General features: G+C 48.2%; 1 protein-coding gene across 5 annotated transcripts in view; it reads right to left on the bottom strand.

Annotated features, from left to right (window-relative positions):
* Positions 1-17,660, bottom strand: part of stard3nl (STARD3 N-terminal like) — a 47,306-nt gene extending 29,646 nt beyond the window's left edge. For all 5 annotated transcript variants that reach the window (XR_010975120.1, XR_010975119.1, XM_068032615.1 and 2 more), the window contains exon 1: positions 17,574-17,660. The gene's annotated coding sequence lies outside the window, so the exon portion shown is untranslated. The remainder of the gene's footprint in view (positions 1-17,573) is intronic.
* Between the last annotated feature and the right edge of the window lie 623 nt (positions 17,661-18,283).

Raw genomic sequence — 18,283 nt, forward strand, 5'->3', positions numbered from 1 at the left:
CAACAGTGGAAGCAGCATTCTATAGACAGAGCAAAGCGATCGCACAACCATTAGATCAGATCAAAGCTCTGCAGAGCTGCCACATCTAGTCATGAATGGTGGTGGACAATTAAACAACTAACCAGAGGAGGCAGCAGCTCCAGAAACATCCCCATTCTCAACGACGGTGGAACCCAGCACGAGCACAACCATCTTCAGCCAGAAGTGCTGAGTGGATGATCCATCTCAGCCATTTTTCAGCCAATTCGATTCACTCCATGCAATCAAGAAACGGTTGCATGCACTGGATACAGGAAAGGCTATGGACTCATATCATCTCAGCTGTAGTGCTAAAGACTTGTGCTTCAGAACTAGCCACGTCTCCAGCCAAGCTGTTCCAGTACAGCTACAACACTGGCATCTACTCGGCAATGTGGAAAATTGTCCAGGTATGTCCTGTCCACAAAAAGCAGGACAAATCCAATCCAGCCAATTATCGCCCCATCAGTCTACTCTCAATCAGCAAAGTGACAGAAGGTGTCATGGGCAGTGCTATCAAGTGGCACGTACCAATAAACTGCTCACCGATGTTCAGTTTAGGTTCTGATTTGATTTAGATTTAGAGATATAGCACTGAAACAGGCCCTTCGGCCCACCGAGTCTGTGCCGACCATTAACCACCCATTTATACTAATCCTACACTAATCCCATAGTCCTACCACATCCCCACCTGTCCCTATATTCCCCTACCACCTACCTATACTCGGGGCAATTTATAACGGCCAATTTACCTATCAACCTGCAGTTCTTTTGGCTGTGGGAGGAAACCAGAGCACCCGGAGGAAACCCACGCAGACACAGGGAGAACTTGCAAACTCCACAGAGGATCCCTCGGCTCCAGACTAAGTCAAAATCCTAGAACTCCCTCAACAGCACCGTGAGTGTATCTATGCCACATGGACTGCGGCAGTTCAAGGCAGCAGCTCACTACCACCTTCTCAAAGGTAACTAGGAATGGGCAATAAATAATGGCCTAGCCTGCAACACCCACATCCCAAGAATTAAATTTAAAAAATACACCTCCCCCTCAGTACTGACTCTGACAGTGCAATGTTTTCTCAGTACTAAACCTGGGGAATGTGTGTGGGGAAGTCTCTCACACTCTGTTACAGAAGTCCATACGTTACTCAGCTGTGGGGCAGTATTTCTCCACAATAGGCAAATATTACATAAAAAGGCATAATTTTGAAAAATCTTACTGAAAAGTATTAAGTATATCCTGCATTTTCAAAGTTTTTTTCTCTTACAAATCAACTGGAGCTACAGATGCATCTGTTGGTTAACATGCTTGGTTAAATGAACTACAGACATCCTTAACTTTGAGTCATGAGATTAAATCCTCAGACTGCCAACAGAAATACATTTTGCAAATATTGGACTCCAGACACCACTTCTGCTCAACAGATTTACTAGTTTTAAATGTCAGAATTTCCCAATCTGTAACTAGGGGAGGAGAAAGGTTAGTATATCCTGTACTAATTCAGTATTTCAATCACCCGCTGTTAATCACCACTTCAGAATACTCACAGGATGTGGCCCCCTTTAAAGTCCCACTCTGAACAGCCCAGCCTGTGGAGTCTGGAACATAGACTCGGAATTCTGGATGCCCACCAAAAGGGGGGTGGGTTAACTTGGTCTGAGGGGTGAGGGTGTTCACCCCCCAATTTGTAAAAGGATAGGTGCAATTAGTCTTGGTTAGAATTATAGAATAACGCAGCACAGGAGGAGGAGGAGGAGGAGACCCTTTGGCCCATCAAACTGCACCATCTCTTTAAAACAGCAATTCAGTTAGCCCCAACTCCCTTGCTCTTTCTCCATACCCCTGCAATTTTTATCTTTCAAGTATTTATCCAATTTCCTTTTGAAGGTCACTGTTGAATCGGTTTCCACCATCCTATCAGGCTAGTAGTGGTAGTGATAGTAGTAGGCATCCGTCTGTCTCAGAAGACGAAGGGCTGCGCCTGAGTGTATATCACTTCGGAGTTGAAAATCTCCTGTTGTGGCTGTCAAGGCCGACTCACAAGTGGCATTCCCTTCCACAGCTAGCACAGATGAATATCGTTGGCCCGAGGTTGACTGATGATTTTTCCTTCCGCCGGGCTCTCTTTTCTGCCATCTGGTCATTTCTTTTGTCCTCTGCTTTTTCCATGCCATTCCTGACTGCCATTCTCCAGGAACTCCAGTCAGCAGCAAGTATTTCCCATGTATTAACGCTGATCCCAGTCAACATGAGATCTCGCTTGCAGAGACATCCTTGTATCACGGATGTGGGCGACCTGTTAGTCTCGTGCTGATAGCAAGCTCACCATACAGCATGCCTTTGGGGACGTGGGGGTCATCCATTCGTGACCCAGCCAACAGAGTCGCCGCTGACTCAAGAGGGCAAAACATGCTGGGGATCCCTGCATGCTGATGTACTTCCACACTCGGTACTCTGTCCTGCCAGGAGATGCCCAATATCCATCTGAGGTAACGGAGGTGGAAGCTGTTCAGCCATTTTTCTTGGCTTGCATAAGTTGTCCAAGCTTCGCTGCTTTAAAGGAGGGTGCTGAGAACACAAAAATAAAAGCAAAATACTGCGGATGCTGGAAATCTGAAACAAAAACAAGAAATGCTGGAATCACTCAGCAGGTCTGGCAGCATCTGTGGAAAGAGAAGCAGAGTTAACGTTTCGGGTCAGTGAGTTCCGAAGAAGGTTCATTGACCCGAAACGTTAACTCTGCTTCTCTTTCCACAGATGCTGCCAGACCTGCTGAGTGATTCCAGCATTTCTTGTTTTTGCTGAGAACACAAGCCTGGTACACGTGGGGTTTTGTATTTTCGGTTAGCTTGCTGTTGGTTCACACTCATCTTCTGAATTTTGGCATGACAGCTGCAGCGTTGGCAATCCTGGTGCTGATTTCAGCATCAAGGGAGAGATTGCTGGTGATTGTTGATCCAAAGTATGTGGAGCTACTCCAAAGTGAGGTGGTCGATTTTGATGGCAGGTATAGTCTCTACGTCCTGGCCCATAACTTTGGTCTTCCTGATGCTGCTCCTTGCAGGCCTGGGTGAACCGATCTGCTGAAAATGAACTTCACGATGGGAAATCAGCACACTGTCATAAGCAAACAGCAACTCACGGACTAGGACTTTACGCACTTTGGTCTTGGCACACAGTCTTGCCAAGTTGAACAGCTTTCCGTCAGCTCTAGTATGCAAGTGGACACTTCCATTTGAGTTTCCGAAAGCGTGAAATAGCAGTAGAGAGAATATACCAAAGAGAGTTGGTGCCAGGACACAGTCCTGCTTTTCCCATCAAGTAGTGCATTCCAAAACCTAACCATTCATTGCATAAAAATGTTCTTCCTCATGTTGACTCTGGCTCCTTTGCCAATCACCCTAAATCTGTACCCATTGTTTTTTGATTCTTCAGCCAGCTGAAACAGTTTCTCTTTATTTACTCTTCATGATTTTAAACATCGTTATCAAGAACACAAGAAATAGGAGCTGAAGTAGACCATATGGCCCATCAAGCCTGCTCCACCATTCAAAACGATCAGGGCTGATCTTAGGATTCAACTCCACTTTCCTGTCCACTCACCATGTCCTTCAATTCCCTGAGAGACAAAAAAATCTAACTATCCCAGCCTTAAATGTATTCAATGATGGAGCATCCACAACCCTCTGGGGTAGAGAATTCCAAAGATTCACAACCGTTTGAGTGAAGTAATCTCTCATCTCAGTCCTAAATGTTCAGCCCCTTATCCTGAGACCGCACCCCCATGTTTTAGATTCCTCAACCAGTGGAAACAATCTCTGTGTTTACCCGAAAATAAAAGCAAAATACTGCGGATGCTGGAAATCTGAAATAAAAACAAGAAATGCTGGAAATACTCAGCAGGTCTGGCAGCATCTGTGGAGAGAGAAGCAGAGTTAACGTTTCAGGTCAGTGACCCTTCTTCAGAACTGGCAAATATTAGAAATGTAAAAGGTTATAAGCAAGTAAAGCAGGGGTGAGGCAAGAGATAACAAAGGAGAAGGCGTAGATAGGACAAGGTCACAGAATAGCAGACCAGAAGGTCGTGGAGCAAAGGCAAACAATATGTTAATGGTGTGTCGAAAGACAAAGCATTAGTACAGATAGGGTGTTAATGGACTGAAAATTGAACTCTAAAATCTATCGATCTCAGCCTTGAATATACTCAATGACTGAGCATCCACAGCCCTCGGGGGTAGAGAAGTCCAAAGATTCACAACCCACTGAGTGAAGAAATTTCTCCTCATCTCAGTCCTTAATGGCTGACCCCTTACTTTGAGACTGTGACCCCTACTCACAATTCACTGCCAGGAACTGTGGTGGAGGCAGAAACCCTCAACTCGTTTAAAAGGTACCTGGACATGCACCTGAAGTGCTGTAACCTGCAAGGCTACGGACCAGGTGCTGGAAGGTGGGATCAGATTAGGTGGCTAGATTTTTTGGCTGGTACAGATACGATGGGCTGAATGGCCTCCTTCTGCGTCATAATTTTTCTATGGTTCCAGTTCTGAACTCTCCAGTCAGTAGAAACAGACTCTTAGCATCGACACTGTCAAGTCTGCAGTATATGGGTCTGAAAGGGTTAATGTTGAAAGTGCAAAGAATATCTCCCACCATGATGATGTAAGTGATCACATGTGAGAGAGACTTGGAGGGAGACGCAGCATGGCTTCAGAGGAGTCACACAGACTGGTGTGAAGCTGTACATAGTCAGAATGTAATAAAGAGTTAACGTTCAAAGTACTGGTGACTCAGGAATCTCTCTAAGCTAGACTAACCAAGTATATTAAGGTGACAGCAGACAAACCAAACACACAACACAGTCTTCTTAGAATTTTATACATTTCAATGAGATCACCTCTCATTCTTCTAAACGCCAGAGAATACCAACCCTTTCTCCTCAATCTCTCCTCATAGGATAATTCTCTCTTCTCAGGAATCAATCTTCATTGCATCCCCTCGAAGCAAGTATATCATTTCTGAAGCATGGAGACTAAAACTATACACAGCATTCAAGATGTGGTCTCACTCAAAGCCCTATACAATTGCAGCAAGACTTCCTTAAACTTGAATTCCAACCCTCTTGCAATAAAGGCTAACATGCCATTTGCCTTCCTAATTGCTTGCTGTACCTGCATTCCAACTTTCTGCATTCCTTATATACAAGTACAGCCATGTCTCTTTGAACATCAACACTTACAAGTTTCACACCTTTTAAAAACTATTCTGCTCTTCCATTCTTACGAGCAAAGTGAATAATTTCCCACTTCCCTACATTATACTCCATCTTCTATCTTGTTGTCTACTCACTTAACCTGTCTATATCTCTTTGCAGCCTCTCTGTGTCCTCCCCACAGCTTACCTTTCCACCTACCTTTGTATCATCAGCAAACTTAGATACATTACACTCTGTCTCTTCATCTAAGTCATTAATGTAGACTGTAAATAGCTGAGGCCCCAGCACTGATCCTTGCAGCACTCCACTGTTCACTGCTTGCCAACTTGAAAATGTCCTGTTAATGCCCATTCTTTGCTTCCTATCTGTTAACCAATCCCCAATTCCATGAGCCCTTACCTGGCCTATTAACCTTTTGTGTGGCACCTTATCGAATGCCTTTTGGAAATCCGGGTATACTACATCGACCGGTTCCCCTTTATCTATTCTACTAATTACATACTCAAAAAGCACTAATACATTTGTCAAACTGGACATCCTTTCATAAAACCATGTTGACTTGTTCTAATCATACTGTGCTTTTCTAAGTGCATTGTTAAGAATTCCTTCATAATAGATTCCAGCATTTTCCCAATGACTGATGTTAGGCTAACTGGCCTGTAGTTCCCTGCTTTCTCTCTCCCTCCTTTCTTGAAAAGAAGTGTAACATTTGCCACCTTCCAATCTGATGGGACCATTCCCGAATCTAAGGAATTTTGGAAAGTCATAGCGCATTCACCATCTCTGCAGCTATCTCTTTTAGAACCGAAGGCCGTCAAGTCCCGGGGATTTGTCAGATTTTAGTCCATTAAGTTTCTCCAATACCTTTTCTCTGCTGATATTAATTTCATCACTCTTTTTAGCCCCTAGGTTAGTGTTTATTTCTGGTATGAAACTTGTGTCTTCTACTTTGAAGAGACACAAAATATTTGTTCAATGCCTCTGCCATTTTCCCATTCCCCATGATAATTTCTCCTGTCTTTGCTTCTAAGGGACCAATGTTTACTTTAGCTACTCTCTTCCTTTTGATATACCTATAAAAGCTCTTACAGGCCAGTTTACTCTCATTCTGTTTTTTTTAATCAACTTTTTGGTGGCCCTTTGCTGGTTTCTAAAACACTCCCAATCCTCAGACTTGTTACTCTTTTTTGCAACATTGTAAGCTTCTTCTTTTAATCAGTGGAGGCCAAGTCATTAAATATATTCAAGAAGGAGATAGACATATTTCTTAATGCCAAAGGGATCAAGGGATATGGGGAAAAAGCAGGTACAGGGTACTGAATTAGACAATCAGCCATGATCTTCTTTGAATGGCGGAGCAGGCCCGAAGGGCCTACCCCTGCTCCTATTTTCTGTGTTTCTATGTTTTATGTTTAATATTATCCTTAACTTCCTGAGTGAGCCACGGATGAGTCTTCCTTGCTGAGTTTTTGTTTTTCAATGGAATGTATTTTTGTTAAACATTTTGAATCGTTGCTTTAAGTTTCCCCGCTGCTCATTTACCACCATACCTTTTAATCTATTTACCCAATTAACCTTAGCCAATTCTCCCCTCATACCTATGTATTGGCTTTGTTTAAATTTAAGATTATTGTTTGTGATTGGGGTATGTTACTTTCAAACTTAACATGGAATTCCATCGTATTATGATCACTATTTCCCAGTGGATCTTTTACTATGATATTACTAATTAATGCTGCTTCATTACACAATACCAGATCTAAGATAGGTTTATCCCCAGTTGGCTCCACAACGTATTGCTCCAAGAAACTGTCCCAAAAACGTTCTACAAACTCATCCTCTAGACCACTCTTGCCAATTTTATCGTCCCAGTCTATATGAAGATTAAAGTCCCACAGAATTATTACATTGCCTTTGTTCCAAGCTCCAATAATTTCCTGTTTAATGTTCCGTCCAACGGTATAAATACTGTTTAGAGGCTTCTAAACTACTCCCACCAGTGTTTTCTGATTCTTCCTATTCCTAATTTCCACCCAAACTGATTCGACTTCATGATCTTCAGAGGCCAGATCCATTCTCACTAATGTCCTTATGTCATCCTTTACTATCAAACTATCCCTCCTCCTTTGCCATTCTGTTTGTCTTTCCAAAATATTGAGTACCTTGGAATGTTTATTTCCCAACCTTGATCACCAAGTAACCATGTCGCTGTAATGATTAGGCTTAAATCAGAGAGATCATAGAGAGATACAGCACTGTAACTCTATTTGTGCCACTAGTTCATCTATCTTATTGCAAATGCTTTATGTATTAAGATAGATAACCTTTAATTTCATTTTTTTCACTTCTATCCCCTGCAATGATCTTATTCGCTGATGTACAATTTTTACTAAACACTCTGTCCCTTCCTATCCCATTTTGCTTGTTTTTATGCACAGCATTATACTGTTCCGATGCCTCAACCTTGCTCTTTGGATCTCCTTTCACATGAACCCTCCCCCTCCACCCCTGTTAGTTCACAACCTCCAGCCTTAGCTGCTGGCACACTCTGTAGAACAAAGAACAAAGAACAGTACAGCACAGGAACAGGCCATTTGGCCCTCCAAGCCTGCGCCGATCTTGATGCCTGCCTAAACTAAAACCTTCTGCACGTCCGGGGTACGTATCCCTTTATTCCCATCCTATTCATGTATTTGTCAAGATGCCTCTTAAACGTCTCTATGGTACCTGCTTCCACCGCCTCCCCCGGCAACAAGTTCCAGGCACTCACCACCCTCTGTGTAAAGAAGTTGCCTCGCACATCCCCTCTAAACTTTGCCCCTCTCACCTTAAACCTATGCTCCCTCGTAACTGACTCTTCCACCCTGGGAAAAAGCTTCTGACTATCCACTCTGTCCATGCCGCTTATAACTTTGTAAACCTCTATCATGTCGCCCCTCCACCCCCGTCGTTCCAGTGAAAACAATCTGAGTTTATCCAACCTCTCCTCATAGCTAATGCCATCCAGACCAGGCAACATCCTGGTAGACCTCTTCTGTACCCTCTCCAAAGCCTCCACGTCCTTCTGGTAGTATGGCGACCAGAATTGCACACAATATTCTAAGTGTGGCCTAACTGAAGTTCTGTACAGCTGCAGCATGACTTGCCTATTTTTATACTCTATGCCCCGACCGATGAAGGCAAGCATGCCGTATGCCTTCTTGACTACCTTATCCACCTGCGTTGCCACTTTCAGTGACCTGTGGACCTGTACACCCAGATCTCTCTACCTGTCAATACTCCTAAGGGTTCTGCCATTTACTGTATACTTCCCACCTGCATTAGACCTTCCAAAATGCATTACCTCACATTTGTACGGATTAAACTCCATCTGCCATTTCTCCGCCCAATTTTCCAACCAATCTATATCCTGCTGTATCCTCTGACAATCCTCATCACTGTCCGCAACTCCACCAACCTTTGTGTCACCCGCAAACTTACTAATCAGACCAGCTACATTTTCCTCCAAACCATTTATATATACTACAAAGAGCAAAGGTCCCAGCACTGATCCCTGCGGAACACCACTAGTCACATCCCTCCATTCAGAAAAGCACCCTTCCACTGCTACCCTCTGTCTTCTATGACTGAGCCAGTTCTGTATCCATCTTGCCAGCTCCCCTCTGATCCCATGTGACTTCACCTTTTGTATCAGTCTGCCATGCGGGACCTTGTCAAAGGCTTTACTGAAGTCCATATAGATAACATCCACTGCCCTTCCTTCATCAATCATCTTTGTCACTTCCTCAAAAAACTCAATCAAATTAGTGAGACACGACCTCCCCTTCACAAAACCATGCTGCCTCTCGCTAATAAGTCCATTTGTTTCCAAATGGGAGTAAATCCTGTCCCGAAGAATCCTCTCTAATAATTTCCCTACCACTGACGTAAGGCTCACCGGCCTATAATTTCCTGGATTATCCTTGCTACCCTTCTTAAACAAAGGAACTACATTGGCTATTCTCCTGTCCTCTGGGACCTCAACTGTAGCCAATGAGGATGCAAAGATTTCTGTCAGGGCCCCAGCAATTTCTTCCCTTGCCTCCCTCAGTATTCTGGGATAGATCCCATCAGGCCTGGGGACTTATCTACCTTAATGCATTGCAAGACACCCAACATCTCCTCCTTTTTGATAATGAGACGACTGAGACTATCTACACTCCCTTCCTTAGTCTCATCATCCACCAAGTCCTTCTCTTTGATGAATACAGATGCAAAGTACTCATTTAGTACCTCGCCCATTTCCTCTGGCTCCACACATAGATTCCCTTCTCTGTCCTTGAGTGGGCCAACCCTTTCCCTGGTTATATATGTATAAAAAGCCTTGGGATTTTCCTTAATCCTGTTTGCCAATGACTTCTCATAACCCTTTTTAGCCCTCCTGACTCCTTGCTTAAGTTCTTTCCTACTGTCTTTATATTCCTCAAGGGATTTGTCTGTTCCTAGCCTTCCAGCCCTTACAAATGCTTCCTTTTTCTTTTTGACTAGGCTCACAATATCCCGCGTTATCCAAGCTTCCCGAAACTTGCCAAACTTCTTCTTCTTCCTCACAGGAACATGCTGGTCCTGGATTCTAATCAACTGACGTTTGAAAGACTCCCACATGTCAGATGTTGATTTACCCTCAAACAGCCGCCCCCAATCTAAATTCTTCAGTTCCTGCCTAATATTGTTATAATTAGCCTTCCCTCAATTTAGCACCTTCACCCGAGGACTACTCTTATCCTTATCCACAAGTACCTTAAAACTTATGGAATTATGGTCACTGTTCCCAAAATGCTCCCCTACTGAAACTTCGACCACCTGGCCGGGCTCATTCCCCAATACCAGGTCCAGTACGGTAGTTTACATGCTCTGTCCCTTCCTGCCACACCTTGATTATCATTACCCTTATTGCTATCTTTCTCTCTTGCCTTCTCCTCTCTCTCAAAATTATCACACCTTTTCTCACTTCAACTTCACTATTGCCCTAGTTATACAGCTCACCAGAACACTGATCCCAGCACGGCTCAGGTGAAGACCATCCCAACATTACAGCTCCCACTTCCCCCAGTACTGGTGCCAGTGCCCCATGAGTCGAAACCCATTTTTCCCACACCAATCTTTGATCCACACATTTAACTCTCTGATCATATTTACCCTACACCAATTTGCTCGTGACTCAGATAATATCGCAAAGATTATTACTTTTGAGATTTTTTTTTTACATATCGCCCCTAGCTGCTCATACTCCCTATGCAGAACCTCCTTCCTAGTCCGATCTACGTTGTTGGTAACCATGTGGACCACGAAAACTGGATCCTCCCCGTCTCACTGCAAGTTCTCTCTACTCTTAGCCTACTCTGCTCCGCTCTAAGGAGAAGACGACCAGCTTCTCCAGTCTCTCCACGCAACGGTAATCCCTCATCCCTGGAATCATTACAATAAATCTCTTCTGTACCCTCTTAAAAGCCTTCACATCCTTCCTAAATTGGAATCGGTCATAATACACCATCTGAAGTTGACTTGGTGTTTTATATGGCTTTAGCATACTTTCCTAGCTTTTGTACTCTAGCCTCTATTTATAATGCACAAAATCCCATAAACTTTATAAACTGTTTTGTTATCCTGTTCTGCCAACTTTAAAGATTTGTGCAGCAAGACCAGGCCAACATCCAGGCTTGGACTGATAAGTGGCAAGTAACATTCGGACTAAACAAGTGCCAGGCAATGACCATCGCCAACAAGAGAGAATCTAACCACCTCCCCTTGACATTCAATGGCATTACGATCACTGAATCCCCCACTATCAACATCCTAGGGGTTACCATTGACCAGAAACTGAACTGGAGTAGCCATATCAATACCATGGCTACAAGAGCAGGTCAGAGGCTCAGAATCCTGCAGTGAGTAACTCACCTCCTGGCTCCCCAAAGCCTGTCCACCATCTGCAAGGCACAAATCAGGAGTGTGATGGAATACGCTCCACTTGCCTGGATGGGTGCAGCTCCAACAACACGGAAGAAGCTCGACACCATCCAGGACAAAGCAGCAAAACAGCCTGCTTGATTGGCACCCCATCCATAAACATTAGGGAGAGCAGGCGCCAGAGTGGGGGGGGGGGGTGGAAGTAGGTGTCAGCGCGGGGGAGAGTGGGTGTCAGCGCGGGGGAGAGCGGACGCCAGCGCAGGGGAGAGCACCTGTCATCACAGGTGAGTGTCTGTCAGTGTTTGTGTGTCAGCGTGTGAGTGTCTGTCAGTGTTTGTGTGTCAGCGTGAGTGTGTCTGTCAGTGTTTGTGTGTCAGCGTGAGTGTGTCTGTCAGTGTTTGTGTGTCAGCGCGTGAGTGTCTGTCAGCGCGTGAGTGTCTGTCAGCGCGTGAGTGTCTGTCAGCGCGTGAGTGTCTGTCAGCGCGTGAGTGTCTGTCAGCGCGTGAGTGTCTGTCAGCGCGTGAGTGTCTGTCAGCGCGTGAGTGTCTGTCAGCGCGTGAGTGTCTGTCAGCGCGTGAGTGTCTGTCAGCGCGTGAGTGTCTGTCAGCGCGTGAGTGTCTGTCAGCGCGTGAGTGTCTGTCAGCGCGTGAGTGTCTGTCAGCGCGTGAGTGTCTGTCAGCGCGTGAGTGTCTGTCAGCGCGTGAGTGTCTGTCAGCGCGTGAGTGTCTGTCAGCGCGTGAGTGTCTGTCAGCGCGTGAGTGTCTGTCAGCGCGTGAGTGTCTGTCAGCGCGTGAGTGTCTGTCAGCGCGTGAGTGTCTGTCAGCGCGTGAGTGTCTGTCAGCGCGTGAGTGTCTGTCAGCGCGTGAGTGTCTGTCAGCGCGTGAGTGTCTGTCAGCGCGTGAGTGTCTGTCAGCGCGTGAGTGTCTGTCAGCGCGTGAGTGTCTGTCAGCGCGTGAGTGTCTGTCAGCGCGTGAGTGTCTGTCAGCGCGTGAGTGTCTGTCAGCGCGTGAGTGTCTGTCAGCGCGTGAGTGTCTGTCAGCGCGTGAGTGTCTGTCAGCGCGTGAGTGTCTGTCAGCGCGTGAGTGTCTGTCAGCGCGTGAGTGTCTGTCAGCGCGTGAGTGTCTGTCAGCGCGTGAGTGTCTGTCAGCGCGTGAGTGTCTGTCAGCGCGTGAGTGTCTGTCAGCGCGTGAGTGTCTGTCAGCGCGTGAGTGTCTGTCAGCGCGTGAGTGTCTGTCAGCGCGTGAGTGTCTGTCAGCGCGTGAGTGTCTGTCAGCGCGTGAGTGTCTGTCAGCGCGTGAGTGTCTGTCAGCGCGTGAGTGTCTGTCAGCGCGTGAGTGTCTGTCAGCGCGTGAGTGTCTGTCAGCGCGTGAGTGTCTGTCAGCGCGTGAGTGTCTGTCAGCGCGTGAGTGTCTGTCAGCGCGTGAGTGTCTGTCAGCGCGTGAGTGTCTGTCAGCGCGTGAGTGTCTGTCAGCGCGTGAGTGTCTGTCAGCGCGTGAGTGTCTGTCAGCGCGTGAGTGTCTGTCAGCGCGTGAGTGTCTGTCAGCGCGTGAGTGTCTGTCAGCGCGTGAGTGTCTGTCAGCGCGTGAGTGTCTGTCAGCGCGTGAGTGTCTGTCAGCGCGTGAGTGTCTGTCAGCGCGTGAGTGTCTGTCAGCGCGTGAGTGTCTGTCAGCGCGTGAGTGTCTGTCAGCGCGTGAGTGTCTGTCAGCGCGTGAGTGTCTGTCAGCGCGTGAGTGTCTGTCAGCGCGTGAGTGTCTGTCAGCGCGTGAGTGTCTGTCAGCGCGTGAGTGTCTGTCAGCGCGTGAGTGTCTGTCAGCGCGTGAGTGTCTGTCAGCGCGTGAGTGTCTGTCAGCGCGTGAGTGTCTGTCAGCGCGTGAGTGTCTGTCAGCGCGTGAGTGTCTGTCAGCGCGTGAGTGTCTGTCAGCGCGTGAGTGTCTGTCAGCGCGTGAGTGTCTGTCAGCGCGTGAGTGTCTGTCAGCGCGTGAGTGTCTGTCAGCGCGTGAGTGTCTGTCAGCGCGTGAGTGTCTGTCAGCGCGTGAGTGTCTGTCAGCGCGTGAGTGTCTGTCAGCGCGTGAGTGTCTGTCAGCGCGTGAGTGTCTGTCAGCGCGTGAGTGTCTGTCAGCGCGTGAGTGTCTGTCAGCGCGTGAGTGTCTGTCAGCGCGTGAGTGTCTGTCAGCGCGCGTGTGTCAGCGCGTGAGTGTCTGTCAGCGCGCGTGTGTCAGCGCGCGTCTGTCAGCGCGCGTGTGTCAGCGCGCGTCTGTCAGCGCGCGTCTGTCAGCGCGCGTCTGTCAGCGCGCGTCTGTCAGCGCGCGTCTGTCAGCGCGCGTCTGTCAGCGCGCGTCTGTCAGCGCGCGTCTGTCAGCGCGCGTGTGTCAGCGCGCGTCTGTCAGCGCGCGTCTGTCAGCGCGCGTCTGTCAGCGCGCGTCTGTCAGCGCGCGTCTGTCAGCGCGCGTCTGTCAGCGCGCGTCTGTCAGCGCGCGTCTGTCAGCGCGCGTCTGTCAGCGCGCGTCTGTCAGCGCGTGAGTGTCAGTGTTTGTCTGTCAGCGTGTGAGTGTCTGTCAGTGTTTGTCTGTCAGCGTGTGAGTGTCTGTCAGTGTTTGTCTGTCAGCGTGTGAGTGTCTGTCAGTGTTTGTGTGTCAGCGTGAGTCTCAGTGTTTGTGTGTCAGCATGTGTCTGTCAGTGTTTGTGTGTCAGCGTGTGTGTCAGCGTGTGTCTGTCAGTGTTTGTGTGTCAGCGTGTGAGTGTCTGTCAGTGTTTGTGTGTCAGCGTGAGTGTCTGTCAGTGTTTGTGTGTCAGCATGTGAGTGTCTGTCAGTGTTTGTGTGTCAGCGTGTGTGTCAGCGTGTTTCTGTCAGTGTTTGTGTGTCAGCGTGAGTCTCAGTGTTTGTGTGTCAGCATGTGAGTGTCTGTCAGTGTTTGTGTGTCAGCGTGCGAGTGTCTGTCAGTGTTTGTCTGTCAGCGCGTGAGTGTCTGTCAGCGCGTGAGTGTCTGTCAGCGCGTGAGTGTCTGTCAGCGCGTGAGTGTCTGTCAGCGCGTGTCTGTCAGCGCGCGTCTGTCAGCGCGCGTCTGTCAGCGCGCGTCTGTCAGCGCGCGTCTGTCAGCGCGCGTCTGTCAGCGCGCGTCTGTCAGCGCGCGTCTGTCAGCGCGCGTCTGTCAGCGCGCGTCTGTCAGCGCGCGTCTGTCAGCGCGCGTCTGTCAGCGCGCGTCTGTCAGCGCGCGTCTGTCAGCGCGCGTCTGTCAGCGCGCGTCTGTCAGCGCGCGTCTGTCAGCGCGCGTCTGTCAGCGCGCGTCTGTCAGCGCGCGTCTGTCAGCGCGCGTCTGTCAGCGCGCGTCTGTCAGCGCGCGTCTGTCAGCGCGCGTCTGTCAGCGCGCGTCTGTCAGCGTGTGAGTGTCAGTGTTTGTCTGTCAGCGTGTGAGTGTCTGTCAGTGTTTGTCTGTCAGCGTGTGAGTGTCTGTCAGTGTTTGTCTGTCAGCGTGTGAGTGTCTGTCAGTGTTTGTGTGTCAGCGTGAGTCTCAGTGTTTGTGTGTCAGCATGTGAGTGTCTGTCAGTGTTTGTGTGTCAGCGTGTGTGTCAGCGTGTGTCTGTCAGTGTTTGTGTGTCAGCGTGTGAGTGTCTGTCAGTGTTTGTGTGTCAGCGTGAGTGTCTGTCAGTGTTTGTGTCAGCATGTGAGTGTCTGTCAGTGTTTGTGTGTCAGCGTGTGTGTCAGTGTTTGTGTGTCAGTGTTTGTGTGTCAGCGTGTGTCTGTCAGTGTTTGTGTGTCAGCGTGTGAGTGTCTGGCAGTGTTTGTCTGTCAGCGTGTGTGTCTGTCAGTGTTTGTGTGTCAGCGTGTGAGTGTCTGTCAGTGTTTGTGTGTCAGCGTGTGAGTGTCTGTCAGTGTTTGTGTGTCAGCGTGAGTGTCAGCGTGTTTCTGTCAGTGTTTGTGTGTCAGCGTGAGTCTCAGTGTTTGTGTGTCAGCATGTGAGTGTCTGTCAGTGTTTGTGTGTCAGCGTGCGAGTGTCTGTCAGTGTTTGTCTGTCAGCGTGTGAGTGTCTGTCAGTGTTTGTGTGTCAGCGTGTGAGTGTCTGTCAGTGTTTGTGTGTCAGCGTGTGTGTCTGTCAGTGTTTGTGTGTCAGCATGTGTGTCAGCGTGTGTCTGTCAGTGTTTGTGTGTCAGCGTGTGAGTGTCTGTCAGTGTTTGTGTGTCAGCGTGAGTGTCTGTCAGTGTTTGTGTGTCAGCGTGAGTGTCTGTCAGTGTTTGTGTGTCAGCGTGAGTGTCTGTCAGTGTTTGTGTGTCAGCGTGAGTGTCTGTCAGTGTTTGTGTCAGCGTGTGAGTGTCTGTCAGTGTTTGTGTGTCAGTGTTTGTCTGTCAGTGTTTGTCTGTCAGTGTTTGTGTGTCAGTGTTTGTGTGTCAGTGTTTGTGTGTCAGTGTTTGTGTGTCAGTGTTTGTGTGTCAGTGTTTGTGTGTCAGTGTTTGTGTGTCAGCGTGTGTCTGTCAGTGTTTGTGTGTCAGCGTGTGAGTGTCTGGCAGTGTTTGTCTGTCAGCGTGTGTGTCTGTCAGTGTTTGTGTGTCAGCGTGAGTGTCAGCGTGTTTCTGTCAGTGTTTGTGTGTCAGCGTGAGTCTCAGTGTTTGTGTGTCAGCGTGCGAGTGTCTGTCAGTGTTTGTCTGTCAGCGTGCGAGTGTCTGTCAGTGTTTGTGTGTCAGCGTGTGTGTCTGTCAGTGTTTGTGTGTCAGCATGTGTGTCAGCGTGTGTCTGTCAGTGTTTGTGTGTCAGCGTGTGAGTGTCTGTCAGTGTTTGTGTGTCAGCGTGAGTGTCTGTCAGTGTTTGTGTGTCAGCGTGAGTGTCTGTCAGTGTTTGTGTGTCAGCGTGTGAGTGTCTGTCAGTGTTTGTGTGTCAGCGTGTGTGTCTGTCAGTGTTTGTGTGTCAGCATGTGTGTCAGCGTGTGTCTGTCAGTGTTTGTGTGTCAGCGTGTGAGTGTCTGTCAGTGTTTGTGTGTCAGCGTGCGAGTGTCTGTCAGTGTTTGTCTGTCAGCGTGTGAGTGTCTGTCAGTGTTTGTGTGTCAGCGTGTGAGTGTCTGTCAGTGTTTGTGTGTCAGCGTGTGTGTCTGTCAGTGTTTGTGTGTCAGCATGTGTGTCAGCGTGTGTCTGTCAGTGTTTGTGTGTCAGCGTGTGAGTGTCTGTCAGTGTTTGTGTGTCAGCGTGAGTGTCTGTCAGTGTTTGTGTGTCAGCGTGAGTGTCTGTCAGTGTTTGTGTGTCAGCGTGAGTGTCTGTCAGTGTTTGTGTGTCAGCGTGAGTGTCTGTCAGTGTTTGTGTCAGCGTGTGAGTGTGTGTCAGTGTTTGTGTGTCAGTGTTTGTGTGTCAGTGTTTGTGTGTCAGTGTTTGTGTGTCAGTGTTTGTGTGTCAGTGTTTGTGTGTCAGTGTTTGTGTGTCAGTGTTTGTGTGTCAGTGTTTGTGTGTCAGTGTTTGTGTGTCAGTGTTTGTGTGTCAGCGTGTGTCTGTCAGCGTGTGTCTGTCAGTGTTTGTGTGTCAGCGTGTGTGTCTGTCAGTGTTTGTGTGTCAGCGTGTGAGTGTCTGTCAGTGTTTGTGTGTCAGCGTGTGAGTGTCTGTCAGTGTTTGTGTGTCAGCGTGAGTGTCAGCGTGTGTCTGTCAGTGTTTGTGTGTCAGCGTGAGTCTCAGTGTTTGTGTGTCAGCATGTGAGTGTCTGTCAGTGTTTGTGTGTCAGCGTGCGAGTGTCTGTCAGTGTTTGTCTGTCAGCGTGTGAGTGTCTCAGTGTTTGTGTGTCAGCGTGTGAGTGTCTGTCAGTGTTTGTCTGTCAGCGTGTGTGTCTCAGTGTTTGTGTCAGCGTGTGAGTGTCTGTCAGTGTTTGTGTGTCAGCGTGTGAGTGTCTGTCAGTGTTTGTGTGTCAGCATGAGTGTCAGCGTGTGTCTGTCAGTGTTTGTGTGTCAGCGTGAGTCTCAGTGTTTGTGTGTCAGCGTGTGTCTGTGTTTGTGTGTCAGCGTGCGAGTGTCTGTCAGTGTTTGTGTGTCAGCGTGTGTCTGTGTTTGTGTGTCAGCGTGAGTGTCAGTGTTTGTGTGTCAGCGTGTGAGTGTGTCTGTCAGTGTGAGCGTGTCAGTGTGTTTCCTGAGTGAATGTACATGATCGCCCATTGCCGCTCGTCACGGCGACCGAGACCGCCCAGATTAGATCAGCGAATCTGGGCATTGGATTCCGCTCAGTCACCGCTTCACCAGACCCGGCTACACGCTCCAGAGCCACTGTAAAGGCCGGGACAGCCCTAGGCCGCCTGCCTGGACCTTGTGACTGGACTCCGGCCTTCAATCCACCTCCCGCCCCTAACTCCCTCAGCAAAACCAGTCCCGGAGCCGGGTCAGAACGACAAACACCCAACCCCGAACCCGCCATCCCACCGCCCGACTTTACCTGAGCACCAAGCGGACCGGAATCAACACCTCGGGGGAAGAGTTAGAGCAGGAACCTGACGTCACCCGGCAGAGCCCCGCCCTTCGAGTGGGAAGTGGGTGGAGCCAGAGAAAGGGCGGGACCAGAAAGTGGGTGGAGCCATTCTCAGCTGTGAAAGCTGTTTTTGCCACTTTTCCTCTGCCTGTTTCCTGCACTGTTTTTGCCATTTCTCCACCACTCCACTCTCCCCACTGCTGTTCTCCCTCCACTCAACCCTCTCCTCCATACCACCTCCCCCTCTCCCTCCTTTTCCTCACCCCTGTACTTGTTTGAAATCTGTAATGTCACAAATCATTCCCTGTTCTGATGAATGGTCATTGACCTGAAACATTAACTCTTTTGCTGTCCTGAGATACTAGCAGACCTGCTGTGTGTTTCCAGCATTTTCTGTTTTTATTACTGTCGTCAAGCTTTCCCTGGAGCAGGGTTTGTTTTGGATACCCTCTAACTTATGCTTCATGATCTACAATATGATGAACCATTTGATTTGCTTTTTCCTTGCTGCCTTACACATTATTATCATAACCCAGTGTCCTCCTGACCTCACCTTTAGTTAATTATCCAACATCCACAGGACAGTCATGACCTCTAATTTTCCTGCTGATATGCCCTGCTTTGCATTTTATTTGGCACTGTTTTGCTTATTTACATATATTTCTAATGCATTCAAT

This window comes from Heterodontus francisci, chromosome 5 (genome assembly GCF_036365525.1).
Source record: "Heterodontus francisci isolate sHetFra1 chromosome 5, sHetFra1.hap1, whole genome shotgun sequence".
Lineage (NCBI taxonomy): Eukaryota > Metazoa > Chordata > Chondrichthyes > Heterodontiformes > Heterodontidae > Heterodontus > Heterodontus francisci.